Consider the following 18,485-nt stretch of genomic DNA (forward strand, 5'->3'; position numbering starts at 1 on the left):
AACTTTCATATCACATAGCTTCTGGGAAGGGATCCTAAAAGACTAGGATACAAAGATATCTCATTTCAGTAACATAGCAGTAGAGGGAAATTGGAAACTACTTAATTTCCCAATATTGAAAGATTTCACAGTTGGTGTTAAATATGATTTCAAATTAGGAAAGAGAGTAGAAGACTATGTGCTAAAATATCAAGAAAAGTTGTCTTTGAGAGACAAGTATATGAAATTTTTATATATTCTTTTATAATTTCCAGCTCATATCAAATTTACTACAATTAACATTCATTATCTTTATAATTAGGAAAAAATAAGCTTTATTTTGAACTCAAGAAGATAGTAACTTCTTCCACAAAGAGTAAACAATCTTTGAGCCCAAGATCAAAGCATCCCTGACATCTCTACTGCGGTGTGTCTTGGGCCGAATGAGCTCTCCATGTCCAATATTGGTGACTGGGAGGATGAGGTTTAGCCTGCTGTGGGAAAAGCTAAGGGCAGAATGTTCCAGGCAGAAGGGAGAAAAAATATAAAGGTCGGGATTAAGTAATTTGTGCAATTACTTGTTTAATTAAGTTTTTCTTTTCTGTTTGGTTGTAAACCCCGCTAGGGCAGGACCTTCTGCAGGAATCTATCTGCAGCACTTTACATAGTGCTTTGCATCGTTAATAAATATTTGTAGAATCAATGAAAGAAATCCAATTATAGAATATTCCTTAAGGTGCCTGTTTGAGTCCAAATTCATAGATTTTTTTTGTAGACAACAAGACACATGTTCCCGGATGTTATGCTGAGAATGTCCTTGAATCTGGTTATTTCCCCAGCCTGTTTGTAACAATAGAGGGAGGTGTAAGGGAAATGAAAATTCAGGCAGAATGGAACAGGAGGGGAAAACGGGCATTCTTGGTTGTTAGGTGGGGCTCACGAACAAATCTAAACCACTAACAGAGAACTGGAATTTTTTCCCTCCTTAAAACCATTCTACCTTCCATAGTGATCTGTTCCTAAAATGGTTACTTTTGCAATGAACCTCGAGGGGTCCTTTAACTAGGGGATTAACTAGATGTACAAAACAAAGGAGATTAACTAGATGTACAAAGCCCCTAAACATAGGGCCCAAATCACAGTGTAATCAGCTAGATGAAAAATAGGGAGCAGGCCCCAATTCTAGGAACAATCTCTAGAAGAAGGACCCAAACCACACAAATGTACATCTTCAAGTTAGACTGCCTCATTCCCACCTAACTTTCAGAAAGCAATGTCTCTTTCTATTTAAAACTTCGGATAAAGCCTAGAGGCTTTGGATAAAGCCTATTTTATGGAGCACTGAATAGCTTTATCCAAGCAATCCCAAAATATACTTTATTCTTGCTCTCCCTAGAGGGATTGGGACAATATTGCAAAGGAGTAGCCAATTGTTCTGCAGCCCAAATCTGTGATGTTGCACAGTCCTGCAGTGTCTCTGTGATATGACTGGTTGGAGATTTATCTACTCAACCTTTTTGCACAATTCTCAGAATGTGAATAGCTGCTTGACAGTACACGGCATACATAAAACATAAATGACTAAGGGGTCGAGTCAGTAAAGTGAGTGAAGCAATTTGGGTGAAAGTCAGGAGTAGCCCATTTCTTATTCTGCTTGGTCCTTAATGACAGCATAAGTGTGCTTTTTAGACATGGACACATTTTGTTTACACATTCTTCATTTTCACCAAAATATATGCCTTTTTACATTTTTAAAAAACCTATAATTTCCTAGCTCTTATATTTTCTTTCTCATGTTGGGTATAATCATGGATACAAGGAACATTTCACTTTTCTTTTATGTCTACCTTTTGAAAAAACACAGTTCAAGAATGATGAAGGGTGGCACCAGGCTCCTGGCAAACTGGAAAGTGCTTGGCTGTTTGAGAACATTCGCTGCTACTCTGCTCTACTCAATGATTGTCATGCAGACATGCAGGCCTGGCAATGTTGCATCTTAAAATGTTCTGGAAAAAGCCAGAAACTTAGAATTTTATGAACAATTTCACAATTTAAAAATATTAGCCCATACTTAAAATTAAAAAATTACTGTTGGCTGAAGAAAACACTAGTCTGGAGGTCGAATTTGGCACATTGACACAATTTTGCACCTTTGGCGTAGAAAATCAGAAGAGGTTCTTTTCACAGATGGTAGGTGAATATATTTTGCAAGACATTGAAGAATAAAGTGCAATAGTTAGTAGTGCTTATGAGGAATCTAAGGATGAAATAAACTGAATGGAAGACTAATTGGCAGATTTTTATAGTAATGTGAGCAAATGCAACTTAAAGGATGTTAAAGTTGCTGTGAAAAATACAGTATAGAACAGGAAATCCTCCATATTTGTAGTTTCAATAGTCATTGTTGGGAATATTATCCATGCCAAGTGAGGCTCTGTTTTTCCATCAGTGAGTTTATCCCTCCCACTTAGCCAAAGCCATCTGAGTTACGTGTAAAGAAAAAGTGAAACAACAACTTTATGGGATGTATTCATGTCCCTTTACTCAGGGACCTCAAGAAGAAAACCCCCATGACTGATGAGGGCTTCCTCATTAGTTTTCAGAATAAACTGATCATACATGTTTATTTTAAAAATAAACTCTGTCTTGAGTGCCTATTATGTGCCTGCTGCTGACTATATCATGTTCTGAGGATTACATAAACTTGGTTCCTGCTCTAAAGTGGTTCATAATTATACATTCACTTCTGCTTGCTCAGAATTCTCCAATGGCCTGTTTCTAATATTTACAAAACTTAAAAGCATACGTATGCACAAAAAAGGATTGTTGGTTTGATAAGAGGTATGTCCATCACAGATCCGAAATCCTAACCTTCCAAAACATACTGGCTCATGGGAAAACTCTATAGTCACCTAATCGTTCCCATAATCCCTAATGTCGATCACAACTCTCTCCAGCAAACATAATGAGTGATAGGGAAAATGGAGAATTCTATTTAGTCATTCCTACCCTTTGGGTGAAAACTACAGCTGTTTGGGGTATCTTCAAAACTTACTATTTAAAAATTGCGCAAAGTGAAATAAGTCAGAGGGAGAAGGTCAAATACCGTATGATTTCCTTCATTAAGTAGTAGATAATAACAACAATAATCAAGCACACAGAGACAGAGATTGGATTGGTGGTTACCAGAGAGGAGGGCGAAAGAGATAATTCGGCACATGTGTGTGGTGATGGGTTGTAATTAGTTTTTGGGTGGTGAACATGATGTAATCTATGCAGAAATAGAAGTATAATGATTTACACCTGAAATTTATACAATGTTATAAACCAATGTTACTGCAATAAACAAAATATTTTTTAAAAAAATTAAAAAAAAAAAAATTGATTACCAAGACCAGGTAACAATGCCTGAAGAGGTTCAGCTTGTCTGTTCTAGAAATCAATGCCATACAGTTAAACTGTCATCAGTCAACTTCCTTTTAAATTAAAAAATAATTTAAAAAGTCAATTCTTCATATCAAAAGACAGAGAGGGAGAGAGAGAGAGACATCAACTTTTTAAGAATAAGGGCTGAAACACTGTTAATGACTCACATATGGAGCTCAATGACATACCTATGATGTAAGCTCATTCATGTGTAACTCCTCACCTTGTGTTCCCTTGCTGGTTCCAAACTCCTAAGTAGGCAGCTGATTGAAATTGACAAGAATTCTGCTCTAGGAACTTCAGCAAGCACAAATCTTTTCCATTTCAATACCCTGGTAGCTCAAAGGAATGAGCTGTCAACAGGGAGCAATGGAATGGAAAGGCATGTATGTGTTTCCTCGCCTTCCATCAGCACCCACGTTAACAGCAAACTCAGGCCTCCATGTTACTCCTTTTAAGAGGTGTTAGTTAACTAGGTCAAAAAATAACCACTACCATCAAAAACAAAAAAAGAGACCTCACTAGGACCTTGAATATGCATACAATTTGGTAAGAAAATAATCAATTTTATTTTAGGTGGCTGGTTTTTTTAACTCTCTGCTATTAAGTTTCTTTTAATCAATTGCTCTCTCATTGCAGTAAAGACTATGCAAAATGTTACCTACACATTTTTAAATTGATAATCCCTCAAAGAAACAAATATGTTATCTCTGAAGATTCTATCTATGAATCTTTATGAATAATGGCATTCTGCTGTATCAGAACCTGTGACATCTTCCACACTTTCTTAAAAGGATAATGATACTGCTAGTTAATATTTGTATCACATCATGTGTCTTAAAAAGCATGTTTTCATGTGTTAGGTAATTGTTCCGTTTGCAGTGGACTGAACACAGTTTCCTCATTCTTTTCTATGTGGGTTACCGTGGTTCAGCAATAGTTTCCTATTGTTGTTTATATTGGCTTCAAAATCATTGAAATCTTCTTTACCAGCCTCAAACATCCATCTGCCCATCCATCCATTCATCCATTCAACCAACCAAATTTGTTGACATTTGCTTTATGCAAAGCATCACAACAACTGAGGTGAGAGAGAGACTGTGCTTATGGTACTACATGGTTGACTGCTGCCTGGAGTCTCATACAGGTATCAGTCATCTGTGAATTATACCATGGAGCCAATCACACCTCTTTAAATAATTACACTAGTGAAATCTTGGCAAAGCTTAATTGATTTGTCCCTTAGTGCGGGCACATGTATTCCACATACTTGTGTGATGACACTGAATTTTATACACTGGTTTCACAGGTACTACTGCCCTTAAATATTTTAAGATTACATTAATTTTGTTCAAATATGGGGTATATATTTGGGATGAACCATAGTTCATGACTTCGGTTTTGATTTTAGTACACCGTTAACCAATGATCTATTTCTTTTTTCAGGAGAACATTGCCCGCGCTTGAATATCTTAGTCAGTTTGACTCCATTTTCTATCTCCTCTTTGTTGTCCATCTTAGAGAGATGGCTGGCGAGTAGGGAAAATATATTATCATTGGCATTTGTATTTCTGTCCCCCGGGATGACTATTCTTCCTTTCCAAGAAAAGAAACTAATTCGTAATGATGTCTTTTTAGGAACTCAGAAGCATATGTCATTGGATTAATTAAAGAGAGTCTCTCTTAGGCAGAATCTTGCTTTAGAAGACAGTGAAGTTTAGTTTTAGCTCACCTTCTCTAGAGATTTATAATTAAGAGTCTTTAAGAAAGTAACTCCTAGAGTAGCTCAGGTAAGAGCAGAATTCCCGCTTATACTTTTTTCTTTTTACCTTTTGTTAGGTAAATGTGCTCTATTTATAGTCAAATAGAAAAGTTACCTGTCATGGAGCTTGCCATGATATGGCATGAAAGAATGAATTTAAAAAAGGTGGCTTAGGGGACTGGACACAAGTGGACTGGTATTTCAGGAATTCTGAGCTCCAATCTTCCTTTTGTACTGGCTTATTCTGTGGTGTTAAAGATAATGTCAACCTCATTTAAAAAAAAAGGGGAAAAGTATTTGCTTGCCTTGGATATTCCACAGATTAATTAATAAATTATCATGGAGGATTTTGCTAAAATAAACATCTATATAAAACTGAATAATAAGGATTACAGAGAGTAGGGAAAGACAAAGATTCAGAGTTTCTTATTTTATGGATTAGAGCAACTGCCTATCAAGTGGTAAAAAGTGAGAACAATTCCCTCTTCTGAAAGTAAAGCATCAAGGTAATTTACATTATAATGTGGTATCTTCTCTAGTTCAGCACTGAATTACAGTCCATTTGAGTGTGAATTTCTTAATCATTCCCTATTGTTACCTAATTTTTGTGCTCTGCTACATACAGATATTTCCTCTTAGTTATGCAACCTCATAATACAACATGTCTGAAGAAAGTGGTATTGATGTTAAATATAAGTATTCTTCTCTCAGGAGATTGTAGTGGGTATATTGATATGCTGGTAATAATATAGAGCCAGAATACATACATATGTGCAGTGAAAAGGTACAGTGCAGAGGTCTCTGGGAAACTGTCGACCAATCCCTTTCAGACCAGAGTCACTGTACATCACATTATGTTACAGGAAATATTTTAGGTTTTCAGTGATTGCAATAAATTTCAATTTAGGAAACCAAATTTCCCATTCTGTTTTAACAACTGTATGATCATTTAAAATTATTAAAATTAAGGAAGTTCAGAATCCAGTTATAAATAAAACCACTGAAAGTCATTTGAAATGTATACATTACCAAATGAACTGTAGAAATAAATAAATTATTTTACTTATTATGTAAATAGGAGTTTTTTCATTGTCTTTCTTCTATGCTTTCACTGAATATTCATTTAATCATAGCTAAAATTTGTTCCACAGTATAGGATGGTGTCTGTCAATCTAGAATCTTTCAATAGATTCTGAAGCTTTTGAGCATGAAGCTAAAGTTCTTGCATATATGGAAAAAGACAGTTATAACGCAAAAGAAATTTACAGAGAAATTATAGTCAGCATCTAATGGAAAAATTACGCTTTTTACTATGCCCAAGACTAGTTGTATTTTCTATGTAATATATTATTTTTAATATTTGTGGCAGAGTCCACTAACATCTATTCTTCTCCTCTTCTTAGCACTCAGTTCCACTACATTTCTGGGCCTCACTTGCATTTACTGGTGGCTGAGTGAATAAGTCCTTCCCAATGGAAATTGAGTAGAAATGATATGAGCCACTTTCAGGCTTGATCCATTTCACCTCTCATGTGTACTTTGTACTTTTTTCCTGCCAGCTGAAGGCAGATAACTGGGATGCTTTATAGGATGCTAGCACCACAAGCTGAAAGGATCCTGGGTCCCCAGTGACCAAGTGGAGGAAAGCACCTCTCCCATTGACTTGAAAACCTATAGTATAGCTATGACTTCTTTATTGATCCTTAGATGTTTGGGTCTTTTTGTTACTGCAGCTTTGCCTACTCTAACTAGAACGGCATTATATTGAATCCTCTATAAGCATAGAGGATAATATCCTCTAATATCCATATATATTCCATACTCTAAGATCTGCCTCAAATCCTATATCTTCTGTGTAACCTTCCTTGATTCTTTATCTTGATGTGGATGATCTCTTCCTGATTGGATTTCTTATACAAATCAATTGACTACTAATGATAATGAAACGTCTGTCTGTAGGCTTCTTGGTCATCAAACACAAATAGAAACGTGGACAGTTACATACCCTTACTTCCAGTGGGGACAAAACATACCAGTTCATGGGTGGAGGGAAAGTTTTCTCTAGTGTTAAATTCTAAAAGATGTTTCAAACATGGAACTTCATATAGTGAAGGCAGTGATATAATGGAAAATGTCCTCAACAACATACCTAGAGCAAATGTAGTAAACAGAAGTAATAGTGTGGTGAGTTATAGCATCTTTTGATTACAACCATTGTCATGGTTGGCAGCTCTGCAGGGTGCCAAGGTAATATGTAGTAAATAGGTAATTGCTGTTTTCCAGCCCATATCTAAAGATCAGATTTATACTTATTTGATGGCACCCTCTTTAGAAATTCCCCATAAAATATAATATCCATGTATCAGATTTTTAAAAAACAAGAATTGTACAGCAATCAGTTGTGATTGTGATTGTCACCAAGTCTGACCTTGATGACAGCAAATTCTGAGTTGTTGGTTGATGATGAATCCATTACATTGGAGACCAGGAAAGCAGATGGTTTGACTGTCATCCTTTTGTGGACATTAGGGTACCTAATCTAGATTCTTTACTAATAGAAGACTCTCCAAGACATTTGTTGAAACAGCCAGGATACACACATACCCCCCCCCCCACACACACACACAGACTTCTGGGTCTGTTCCAACTTAAAGCCTAAAACTTGCTTAAGACAGAGTTATTCTGTACAGTATAATTGTATTACATTTCTAAAGCAGGGGTTATCATTGAAGTTCAATAAATATCTGCACTGACATTGCCTAGTTTGAGCAATATAGGTTCCTAGTGAATCTGAATAAAATAATTATTTGGAAATACATCCATTAAGATAAGTTTACTAGATATGAACCAATTACATTTTGTAAGATAATTGATGTTATTTTGTAACAGATTATGCTAGCCTTATGTCTGATATTTAGGTACCAGGATCAACTGTTGACTGAGGTCACTGCTAATTTGTGGGAGGAAGACCATATTATTATTTTACCACGGGGACTTGTCCATCTATTTATTGTAAGGGAAGCAATCAACCAGGTTATGTAAAAGTGGTATCATCATTAAAATGTTAATCAATTGAATGCAGTCTAATTTTGGAACACGTATTCTTCAGCACAATTTCTTTTATATAAAAATTGCACCAATAACTTTGAGTCTCAATTATATGTTAACTTGGTTTCTATTTGTTTTTCAGAATTTAAAAGATTTCCCAATTAATTTTTGTAATACTTAGTTTAAAAATTACTAAAATAAGCCTGAGATCATCAATTCCCAAAAAAGCAAAAAGTAATTAACTGTAGTTTATATATCAAATGTAGCCTCTAAATGATAATGTTTCTGTAAATTTAAGTTTGGAAGTTAAGACATAATTTCTACAATTCTCACATCCAAGAAGATCAAAAAATATTTCGTAAAACCTAAATCTTGTTGACTTTGTCTAGAGGCTTTTCTAAATTTAGTGGTTTGGATATTATCCTGGTAACAAACAAAATCATCTTAGCACAGCTGTGCTCACTGAAGTACCACACAAGGTCCAAAGCCTGCCAGCACACATGTAATTCTTTCCCCGAAGCTGCATCCACTACCATCCACTGGGTCAGTTGCTAATAATTTTTAAATTGTCCTTTTGTTACTTCAATGGCCTCAAGCTACTCTTAATTTCCATTCTGCTTCTATTTGTGCATCTTTAAAATATTTTATACTCTGAATTAGCATATACTAATTAATAATTCCTGAACTGTTTTCCCCGAGTGATTTAACAACAACCCCAAATTAAAAAGCTTCTTGTACAAGGTAGAGAAGTAGGGAGTTGAAAATTTATTGAAAGCTTCTATCCTCCACAGATCATGCAGGAAAGAACAGACACTTGCAGGTAAAATTGGAATGTATAATGTGTGGTGGTGTTTTTGCAAATTAAGAGAGGCTTTTATTTACAAAAGCATTAGAGAAAAATTTGAAAAAGATCCCATAATCCCATTATTTTAACAAATGATTTCATTTTGTAAATTTCCTTTAATTGTGTGTCCATATGTACACAGTTAAATATATTCAGAATGTTTTTTCTATATTATATTGCAATAGCAACTTTTTTTTTTTTTTTTTTTTTTTTGTGAGGAGATCAGCCTTGTGCTAACATTGTGCTAACGCCAATCCTCCTCTTTTTTTGCCGAGGAAGACGGCCCTGGGCTAACATCCGTGCCCATCCTCCTCCACTTTATATGGGTCGCCGCCACAGCATGGCTCGCCAAAGCAGTGTGTCGGTGCGTGCCCGGGATCCGAACCAGCAAACCCCTGGCCGCCGCAGCGGAGCGCGCGCACCCAACCACTTGCGCCACCCGGCCGGCCCCGCAACTTTTTACTTAGTAGAAGAGTTTTGCTCAGATTGCTAAAGATAAATACTTATTTTTATATCTCTATCATGAAATTCAACATCTTATCATATATTTAAAAAAATGGAGTAATATTTATCATTCTAAAATATATTTAAACTTAATATATGGTTTCCCTTTATGAAATCATTTTTCCAGTGCTGTTTTTTTCAAGAAAAAAATTTCTTTTTTTTTACACTGTGTTCGCACTTTTTGAGCATTCACTAGTTATAAGGCATGCCTGAGGCCAAATGTACTTTCAAATCTGGACTGCAATGATTTATTTATAGATAACTCACTCCAAGCTTTTTCAATGTTAAAAAAAAACTACATGAAAAGGATTCACTAAGTGTGGTAAAGGGAACAAGTAATGGGATTTTCTAAATTATGCACAAAAAACAGGATTGGCTAAAATGTTGGGATAATCTTTTTATTGAGAAGTAAATATGAATTGACTTTGTAATTTTCATGTATGTGGTGGGAACTTTGGCATTATTTATACCTTTTTATTTCTTTGGTATTTTCTCATTCTAAACAAGACTAAAAAATTAGTAAATTAAAAGGCTGCCAAAGCATGAATAAGAATATAGCTATAGATCTTTTCACTTCCTTTTAGGTTATCTTCTTTACCTGATGACTTTTCTTTTTATATCTAGAGATTCTACTTTGGATGGTTTAACGTGAATTAGATACACAAGTTCTTCATCATAGGGGAAAAATATCCTCTTTTCCAACTTTCCAACGTCTTATTATGAGATGTTGGCCAGGGAGGTACACAGACCAAAATATTTATTCATTTGGTGAGACTGGCTTTCTTGATAAATAAGAGTAAATTGAATGCATTTTTCTAATTATTCATAATAACAATTCTTTACATCTATATAATGACTTAAAACTTCTAAATTAAAACTGAATCTTCTCAAAAAATGCTCTGATAAAGGGAAAGGGAAGGAAACACTGACATTTATTTCCTGCCAGTTGTTTTCACAATATTTTACATTTAATTCTCACAACTTGGCAAAGTAAGTGTTTCGGTATCCCCATTTTCAGATGGTGAAACAGCAATTTAGAGAGGTTTTAATAACTTTCCCAATATGACAGCTTTGGTAAATCATCGAGTCATAATGGAATTGAGTCTCAAGGCCTACCTGGTTCCAAAGCCTTAAAGACAGATGCCACATCTTAAAAATGTTGTAGTAACAAAATTGCCTATAATATCTGGAACGTGGAATGTGCTTAATCAATGTTTATTTAACTGAAATAACCTCTCTTCACGTTCCTATATCACTATCTATGTAATTTCTTCTTAAAGTCATTCTCATAGAGACAGTATTCTGAGTTAAAGAAGAGTATTTTATTTTCAAAGAGTGGCTGCTATTTTGTTCACTTTCAGGTATTTTCCCATTGGAAGCGTATAGATGGAATCCATATAAATCAAGTTCTGTAACATGAGCAAAAGTTTAGACAAACTAACACACAAGTATGCTGTATCACATGAAGAAATAATTTTTTCTTGTCTTCATAATTTTATCTTTGAAATATAGCTTTGAACAAAATCAGGTGAATAAATTTGAGTTACACAAGTGAGAGAGATATTGTGTATACTTTTACAGTAATTCTGTCTGCTTTAGCAATGATTCACTATATTAGGATTTATAATATTTATAAATAATATTTATAATTTATAATTTGTAATATTTATAATATTTATAAATAGATTAGTTGATGCTTGCTTAATAACACGGTCAAGAAATAAATCTTTTTTTAAAAATAATTCTGAGATCTCAGTGTTGATTACTTAGTCACTGCTTCCTTAAAGACAATGGTAAAGAAAAATAAAGATATAATCAATTTATGTGTTCACTATCACCTAAATTTAATCGGTTCATTTGCTTTTTACGAAAATCCACATATACGGGGAAGAATACACAGTATTGGAACTATATGAATTAATTCTCCATGAAGCTTATGAGGTGAGTCCTTTACTCCATTTTATACAGGAAAATAAGGCTTACATTTGTGCCCATAGTCAAGGCTCACAGACCTGTTATTGGCTGATTGGCATCCCTGGAATTTGAAGCCAGGTCTACGTGGTCCAAGTCCTGTTCTTTCTCTCCCGACACGTTAGTGTAGTATGGGAGGAGAGGTACTCATGAATATATCAAATGTGCATAAAATAAAAAGTAACCTAACTAAAGTTGACGTCATGAGATTAGTTTTAATTATCCTGAACAATGACATTATAATTAAATGTAAACTTTGCTAAATAAAATGCAGATGGACCTCTTCATAATTTAGCTCACTGTTTCATGGACCCAAATATTAAAGAAGCAGACTTAACGAAAGCATTTTAACTGGAATAAAACTAGATTTCTGTTTTATCGTCAGCAACAGTGTATCTTTCCCATGACGCTGCCTTTTTTATTATAAAAAATAAAAGCAATAAAAATTGTGATTAGGAAAGATTTCTTGTAAACCCATGAAACATTTTCTGATTTAAACAGTTTAATCATTCATGATTTTTTTCAAAATTTCAAAATATTTCTGTTGGAGGATTTTTATTTTGCACTAGGTTCCTTTTATATGTTTCAAGCAGAAAACGTTCAGAGGTGGTGGGCTCAGGGGTCAGGGATTTTTCTGATATTATGCTGTGAGACCATAACTCATTTTAGAGGTCTCTTCCATGATATAACCGAGGCCATTACTGCTTCTTACAGATCACTAAAGCTACAAAGAACAAATCAACAAAGCATAAAAACTGCTCTTTTTACTACAAAAAATAAACCAGAGTAAACAGGACTGCTTACACATTGGCCCCAGTTTCACAAAGGTGAGTGTTCCAAGGTGAGCTGGCCTGCCAGCATGAAATTTGTCAGTCAAAAACTAGCTTCCCCGTGGACGAAATCTGATAGATAATAATAAAAGACATCATCAGTAAGAATGTGCTACATATTTGGGATGGTAGTATTAATGAATTGACAGTCTTTCCGAGTTAGTGAATAATTCCCACTAAAACCTCGTCTCCTCAATGTACCCTAGTTAATACATGGAAAGATCATCCATGTTGTACCATCACACAAATCTGTGTCTTCCTTTAAACTTCCTTCTACTCTCTCTCTAGAACTCACCACTTCACATCCTATATTGATTATCGAGTTCTGCTGATTTACTGTTTTTCTTGCAATTCACCCCTTCCACTTCTCTCTGTCTCCACTGTGGACATCTTAATCCAAACCGCCATCAATAGTTACCCTTTTTCCTTCCCTCCCTCCCTCCTTCCCTCCCTCTCTCTTTCCCTCTCCTTTTCCCTCTTTCTATTTTAGAAAGTTTCCTAATTTGGGTGTCTGATATTGTCAAACGAGGCAGAAATTCCACAGTAGTGATGCTGTGCCCTTCTCAGTGTGGAGGCACATGATGTTGATATGTCTTATTACTGGCAATGTTAACTTCAGTCATTCTGTTAAAGATGCTCTCCGCCAGGTTTCTCCACTGTAAAGTTACAATTTTCCCCTTAATAATTAAGAAGTATTTTGTGGAGAATACTCCACAAATACTGTTAATTTTAGCACCCATCGATAATTCTTTCCTGCAAGAATTATTACTGGGTTGTTTGTCAAAGGATGATTTTCTGTTTCTATCCTTCCTTCTACGTTATTCAGGAATTGTACTGAACGGAAGAGCTGTCTCTGCTCTTCCATTTATTTATTTATTTATTTAATTGTTTACTTATATAAATTGGGACTCATGGGTACTTATTTTATTCTATGGTTGTCATATATTACGACCATTATTTATTTTTTTGCTCACATTGTCTCGGATTTGGCCATTGGTAGCTTCTTCAAGTTGGCTCCTGAATCCTTTCCGCATGCCTTTCCCAGTCATTTTATAAGCAATTCCTCACTTTCTGACACCATGAGATGATCCTATCTCATCTTATATTCTCCCTGTCTTAGTCCTGTAATCAGTCATTTTTCTAAAGAGCATTGTCTCATTCAGTCAAAGAATGGGATTCATAAATTAAGATCTGTATGCCAGGTGTGTTCATTGCTACTGGGATGTTCTTACTTCTAGGCCCTCTCAGTGAACAGAGGTAGGAAATATATCTATGGACACACACACATATGCACAATTATACTTATTTCTATATCTCGAACACTGTATATACAGTAAAATTCACGAGTTCATACTTATACTTCTGATTTCAGTCCAATACTAGAGGGCTCATTCTAGCCTTTCCCCTTTTCTTATTTGTAACCTCGCTCTTTATGCACAAAATATTTACTTATTTGCTCAATCCTAATATACGCATTAAGTATTTCAAAATTTCTAGTCAATACCTTCGTAGAAACAAATTTACAAACTACAGTACAATATTTATGTGTAGTATATGTTTGTGTATGGTACACAAGCAAAATATTATTTCCTCAAATTACTTAATTCTTTTCTTCTCTACCCCCTTCAGTATGGTTATGTCATTCATTTGTAACATACTTAGGTAAATTTGTTGTTTTTTGTATTCCATTTTGGGTTCACCCTCCATCCTGGTTGGTTTTCTTTATTTATGTTTGGGGGTGTATTCTAAAAGGTAGTGCTATACAGAAAAGTATACTTAGAGGAGTATCATTCCTTTCACATTCTTTTCTTTCCATTCCTAGCAACCCTATGTTCGTAACCAATCTCATTAGTTTCTGGTTTATCCTTCTGATATTTCTTTTGTAGAGATTAATGTATAAATGTGTATTTTCTCATTCCTCTTTTTCCCTTACATAAAGGATAGCATACCATAGATACTCTTTCACACTGTGCTTTTCTTTCATGAATGCACAAGCAGCATTTTATCAAAAAATACAAAATGAATTATCTGTAGGCAGGGACAATGATAGCAGTAAATCATTATATACTGTCAACTGAAACTAGTAACTGATGGTTATAGTGAATTTCTTAAACATCAGTCAGCCTTTTCTTCAATCATTTTCTTCAACTGACTTGTCTGAAATTATGGGTGAGAAACATTGCCTCAAGCATCTTGTCATAGTTCATTAGAAATGATGAAGCACAATTCTAAGAATTAGCACATGTCACCCCCTATTCCCCTTATTCCACTCATTTCAGGGTCCTTCTGTTCCAATAAAGCACTTCTTACAACCTTAGTTGGATCAGTGATTCCTTTCTCTACCATATTCACAAAATCTCCAAGCTTAGCATCATAACCAACTTCTGAGGAACTTAGCATAATTTTCTTAACTATCAATGATCCTTCAGCATCTACATTCTTAGTAATGATTATTGCAAGAATTTTGAGTGTTCTTTTAATAATTTCTATATCAACTTTTTAAAAATTATTAGCTGGAATTAGTGAGTCTAAGGCTGGAAGCATAACACAACCCCCTCCCAGAACAATGCCTTCTTCAACAGCAGTTCAGGCAGCATTGAGGGCACCTGGTACTCTTTTCATTCACTTCAACATCACTTGTCCCACCAGCACAGCCACTCCATCTGAAAGTTTCGCCAGATGTCCACTTACTTTTTGCTTTTCATATGTGTTAGTTATGATATCTAACTGCTCAATGATTTCTTGAATACATTTTTCAATTTGACCCTGTTACCTTTTCCTTTTAAGATCATGGCTTCATCTTTGGTCACAATGACCTCTCTAACTTTTTCTAAGCCAGGAAGCTGAGTATCATTAAGATTTAGGGTCAACCCCTCTTCTCTGAACATTGAACCAATAGTAGCAATAGCCAAGTCTTTAAGTAGGTTTTTCTATTGTCACCAAAACCTAGAGCTTTGACTGCTACAATCTGAAGACCAACTTTCAGCCTATTCAAAAGGAATGTTTTTAGAGCTTCTCCATTAACTTCTTCAGCAATTATTATCAAGGGCTTACAATAAGCACTGACAATTTCAAGGGCAAGTGTAATGGACTAGACACTAGACATTTTCTTTTCACTCAATAGAACATAAGCATCCCGAAATTTGCATTTCTGACCTTTTGGCGCATACAAAGTATGGAGACATATAACCTTAATCAAACTTCAACTTAATAATTTCTAATTCATCATTCAGTGTTTTTCCGTCCTTTAATGTGATTACATCCTTTTTTCCAATCTTTTTCACTGCATCAGAAATGATATTGCCAACTTCTTTGTCTGTTTGCAGAAATCATAGCAACCTGAGCCATTTCTTTGGAGGTTGGCACAGGTTTAGACTGCTTCTTAAGTTCAGCAATTACAGCCTCTACAGCTAACATCACACCTCTCCCAATTTCCACTAGATCAGCACCTTTGCTGATCTTCTGCAAGCCTTCCTTGGCAATTAGAGTGTACCAGAACAGTAGCAGTGTTAGTGGATCTGCAGCCTTTTCATTTGTCTTATTGGCAACATCTTGAATAAGTAGAGCCTCAATATTTTTATATTTATCCTTTAGGTTAATGACTTTGCAATAGTCACATCATCTTTTGTTATGTTGGGACTTCTCAATCACTGTTCTTCCCTTCAGCCCCCTAGTAATGACTCTACCATCAGCTAAAAGGTCTGTTACACCTTGAAGCATTAAGATTAGGTCATCTGCACCAAATTTGACATCTTTGCCATAAGCCTGAGTCACATGAGAAACCAGTGACTGGGATACTGGCCTCACCTGGTGAAAGACTACAGGTCATTGACGCATTTTTGCAAGGGGGCAGCAGGGCATGCACTTGGTGATGTGAAGGAGGGACAAAGTGTATGGACAGAGAGCAATGGACTCATGTCCCCTCTCTCCGCTGCTCTCTCTACACCTTGACACTGTCTGTGCAGCAGCTTCCATTCCCTTTCCATTGGTCCAGGCCCGGCAATCTGTATGCACCATGGTTTTTTTTTTTTAGCTTAACAATATATATCGGAAATTACTCCATATTAGTTCACATAGGTCTTCCTCAGTCTTTTTCACAGTGTCTTATTACTTTACTGTGTGGATATACCAAACTTTATTAAACCACTCTCCTATGTGTGGGGATTTAGGTTATTTCCAATATTTTTCATTTCAAACAATGTTGCAGTGAAGGACCTTGAGCATACGTATTGTTGGAAATGTATCATTAGGGTAGATTCCTAGAAGTGAGACGGCCAGATCAAAAGATAAGCACACATACACTTTTGGTATGTGTTGTTAAATGCCCCACCAGAAGGGTTGTGCCAGTCTGCATTCTTACTAACAATATGTGAGAGTCTCTGTTTCCCCACTGCTTTACTAAAAGGATGCGTTGTCATACTTTTTAATTTTTACACATCAGATAGGTGAGAAATTATGTTTTAATTTGTATTTGTGTTTGAACTTTTTAAAAAAAATGTATTTAAGGGCCTTTTGTGTGTGTGTGAATGTCTGTTCAGGTCTTTTTCTTATTTTGCCATTGGATTTTCAATCCTTTTTCTTCAGTTTTATGAGTTCTTTACATATTAGGGGTATCAGCCCTTTGTGTTACACATTACAAATATTTTCTCCCAGTTTATCAATTGTGTGATATTGTTTACATTATTTTTTTTTACTTTAATGTAGTCAAATTTATCAATGTCTTCTTTTATTTCCTCTGCAGTTTGAGAAATAGAAAGTATTTTCTTAAACTGAAGAAGAAGAAAAATTCATCCCTGTGTTCAAGTTTTTGTATGTTTTCATTTTTCTATGTTTAAATTCCTGATCCATTTGGAGTTTATTCTGTTATATGGTGGGATACATGAATCCAATTTTTTTTTCCAAATGGCTACCCAGTTGTTCTACAACTATTAATTAATAAGTCCATCTTTGCCCCAGTGATGCCCCAAAGATATTACCTTTATTTTATAATAAATTTCCTTATATACTTGGATCTATTTTTCGGTTTTCCATTATGTTCCCCTGGTCTCATTGTCTAGTCATGTGCCATACCACACTATTTCAATTATAGATACTTTGAAGTATACCTTTATACCTTTATATCTGGTAGGGCTAATATCCTTTCACAGATTTTCTTTTTCAGTGTTTTCCTGCTTCTTCTTGAATGTTTGTTTTTCCATATGAACTTTATTATCAACTTGTCTTACACCATAAAAAAGCCTGCTGGTGTTTTGATTAGCATCGAGTTAAGTTTATAAATTAATTTAGGGAGAATCAACATTTTTATGATGTTGAGTAGTTTAATACAAGAAGAAGGAATGTCTTTCCACTTATTCAAGTCTACTTTTGTGTCTTTCAGGTATGCTTTAAAGTTTTCCTTATAGAGGTTTCACACATTTCTTTTTAAGTTTATTCCAAAATATTTAATCGTTTTTGTTGTGGTTGTTAAGTGAGTTTTCTCTACCTATCCACATCTTTCTTAGGCTACTTAAGAAACTCCCAGCAATCATCCATGTCCTCCTTCAATCCTTTCTCTACATTGGATCCAGAGTGATCTTTTAAAATGTAAATTTGTTCATTTTCTTTCTTTTTTTTTTTTTTTTAATTTTTTGTTTATTGCAGTAACATTGGTTTATAACATTGTAAAAATTTCAGGTGTACATCATTGTACTTCTATTTCTGCATGGACTACATCATGTTCACCACCAAAATACTAATTACAACCCATCACCACACACATGTACCAAATTATCCCTTTCACCCTCCTCCCTCCCCCCTTCCCCTCTGGTAACCACCAATCCACTCTCTGTCCCTATGTGTTTGTTTATTGTTGTTATTATCTACTACTTAATGAAGGAAATCATATGGTATTTGACCTTCTCCCTCTGACTTATTTCACTTTGCATTATACCCTCAATGTCCATCCATGTTGTCACAAATGGCTGGATTTCATCGTTTCTTATGGCTGAGTAGTATTCCATTGTGTATATATACCACAGCTTCTTTATCCATTCGTCCCTTGGTGGGCACTTAGGTTGCTTCCAAGTCTTGGCTATTGTGAATAACGATGCAATGAACACAGGGGTGCATGTACCTTTGCAAA

The 18,485-nt window shown here is 35.2% G+C and overlaps 1 protein-coding gene and 1 pseudogene across 3 annotated transcripts in view; both read right to left on the minus strand.

The window, feature by feature from the left end:
- GRIA4 (glutamate ionotropic receptor AMPA type subunit 4) overlaps positions 1-18,485 on the minus strand; it is a 357,209-nt gene that overhangs the window by 253,800 nt on the left and 84,924 nt on the right. The gene's annotated exons all lie outside the window — the stretch shown is intronic.
- On the minus strand, positions 14,600-16,201 carry LOC131408151 (60 kDa heat shock protein, mitochondrial-like; annotated as a pseudogene).

This window comes from Diceros bicornis, chromosome 7 (assembly GCF_020826845.1).
Source record: "Diceros bicornis minor isolate mBicDic1 chromosome 7, mDicBic1.mat.cur, whole genome shotgun sequence".
NCBI lineage: Eukaryota > Metazoa > Chordata > Mammalia > Perissodactyla > Rhinocerotidae > Diceros > Diceros bicornis.